Source organism: Clarias gariepinus, chromosome 16 (genome assembly GCF_024256425.1).
Source record: "Clarias gariepinus isolate MV-2021 ecotype Netherlands chromosome 16, CGAR_prim_01v2, whole genome shotgun sequence".
Classification (NCBI taxonomy): Eukaryota; Metazoa; Chordata; class Actinopteri; order Siluriformes; family Clariidae; genus Clarias; species Clarias gariepinus.
In genome coordinates, this window is record NC_071115.1 from 17,014,955 (window position 1) to 17,017,939 (window position 2,985).

Here is a 2,985-nt window from a genome sequence, read left to right on the forward strand (position 1 = left end):
CAGTAGTGAAGTCACATTATTTCTTTATTCTGCTGTATTAGCATACACTATCTGGGTACTAGGATCGCAAAATCTGCGATATACAGTACATAGGGTTTAAAATATAAAACTGAATAAAATTTAGCTAATTATATAAAGTACTGTATTTTTGACATCTTTTATATTTTTTTTATAATACACTACCCCTTTATATATTTAATATACTATAATACTATAATTATATACTCGGATTAGCAATAACATTATGATTGGGTGGGACATACAGGCTATATAAAAGGCTTTTACTCTACTAGACAGCAACTATACATATTGTTCCTGAATTTGATGTGTTGGAAACAGGAAAAAAAATGGGTGCACACTTAAGGATATGAGAGACTCTGACAAGGGCCAGTTTGCGATGGCCAGATGATTGGGTCTGAGCAACTCTGCAGTTGCAGCTGCAGCTCTTGTGGGATGTTCAGGACCTACCAAAAGTGGTCCAAGGAAGGAAAACTGGTGAACCGGCAACAGGGTTATGGGCAGCCAAGACTCACTGATTCATGTTGCAATGGAAGTAGGGGGCCTGGTCTAATTAATTCTATTTTCATTTATATTATGTAAATAGCCAGGTGCGTGTACATCATTCACCTGGGGAAGAATTGGCACCAGGATGCACTATGGTAAAAAGGCAAGCCGGCAGAGGCGGTCCAAGTACACCCCTTCATGGAAATGGTATTCCCTGATGGCTACGTCTTCTTTCAGCAAGGTAATGCACCCTGCCACACTGCAAAAATGCTTTATGAGTGATTCAAGGAACACAACAATGAGTACACCCCGCAATTTACAGCACTTAAAGGATCAGGTACTGATGGCTTGGTGCCAGATGCCACAGCATACCTTCAGAGGTCTAGTGAAGTACATGTCTCAATGGGTCAGGGCTGTTTTGGTGGCAAAAGGGTGATCTACTCTATATTATGTAAATAGTAATAAAGGTGTAGCTTTTCAGGGTACTTCTGCTATTATATATACCTTTTGCTATTATAAATCTGCTTTGACAGGATAAGCACAGCATCAGCATTTTTTTTAGCCATATTTCCTTATAAGCAGACACCAGATGAGGGTGCTATTGACTCACTAATAAAAACACAAACTCAATCATCTTTCTTTTTGTCTCCATCTAGGAACCTCTGTAGGCCAACTAGGGACCGCGGAGGTCAGTGGCGACCATTTTATTTATTTCCATTTTGACAACCGTGGTAGGAGCGCCGGTCAACATTCACACATGCATTCACACACTACTGGAAATTCGGGAATGCCAATTAGCCTAATCTGCATGTTTTTGGACTGTGGCAAGAAATGAATCAGAATAATGAATAATGAATTACACTTACTCTTATTTCAGTACTTGTCTATATGGTTCAAATCGTTCAATTTATCAGGTATCTTTAGTTTTAAATGCTTCGGATGAAACAGCATAGGTTTGATCTGTAAATTATGCTAGGGAAATTATATCAAAGCTATTAGTATTTGTAACGGAGAGAGTGTAACATCCAATCTGTGGAAATCCTTAGCTAGCTGATTAAGCCAGATCTGTTGAAGTTTAACAGGATATAAGCTCTGTATTAAAATTCCATCGTCTTAGGATGAATCTTAGCAGTTACTTGTTGTGTTTCCTATGTCCTAGTGCATCCGCAGACTATAACATTTAGGATGGTGTGTAAAGAAATGTGTGAATTAACCTGCTGTAGCTGGTTAATGAACCTAACAAGTAACTGAAACCCACAACAGCATATGGCTCAAATTAGCTGATTAGATGATTTACTTACTCTTTCTTGAGCAATTCCCTTTTTCTTAACCTAATTATTACTACATTACCATTACTTTACTTAAGCCACTGTGATTTATACTTTTTCCATAAGTATTGAGAAACACACATAAATGAAAGGCTGAGTTTAATTACAGCTAAATAGACACTGGCCAGAAGCTTCCCTTTGGAAAAGTGAATGTAGTGTGTTCCTTGAGGCACAGAGGAAGATAAAAACATAGTATAAAGGTCAATACCAGTAATCTGGTTACTAAAGTAGCAAAAGATCAATAAATGTTAATCAGATAATAATATAGCTGGTAGCTTTGTTTGGTTCTGTTGATTTTTAATTTGCATCATAGTGACTCTGCTAGCAGTGGAAAAACAGCAATTAAACTGATTACCTCACCTGGTTATGTGAGCTGTTTTGGAGCACATATGCGCCACATTTTAGAAATGAAGGAAACATAATTGAGTCAAATACTTCTTTGTAAATGCAAATGAGTTTAGGGCATAAATAAGATGCTTTAATCACTGAAAGTAGAACATTTTTGTATAGAAAGCTGTTAGCAAGGTAGCTAGCGACAAAGTCAATTGCTAAAAATTGCTTGGATTAGTTATCGAGTTAGCCACTCTTTGTGCCATAGCCATTCTTCCTAGCATGTTCTTTATCATGTCTTGCGTTGCTGGAAGTCATAACCAGCAGCACAAAACTATAATTAGCATACAGTATACAGTATAAATAGCAATTTACATTACAAATGAAATATTGAAAAAAAAATTCTTTCTTTTTAGATAGAGAACTTTATTAAGCCTAAAGAAAAATAATAGGCAATTGTGAATAAAATTATGAAAAATATATATTTTCCCAGACATTTCACTGTATACATATCTCCCAATTTTCCATTTTAAAACAGCATTTAAAATTAAATGTTGCATATGGAACTCTCAGAAAAACACACATAATAAATCACAATTGGTTTATATTGTATTGGTTTAATGGTTTAAATTCCCAGCCAGAATTATGCGCCTTCTTGTTCATAGAGTTTGCATGTTCTCCCCGTGCTTGGCGGGTTTCCTTTGGGTACTCCAGTTTCCTCCCACAGTCCTAAGAAATGCAAATTGGTTTAATTGGCATTTTCAAATTGCCCGTAGTGTGTGCATGTGTGTGTATGTGTGCCCTGCAATGGATTGGCACCCTG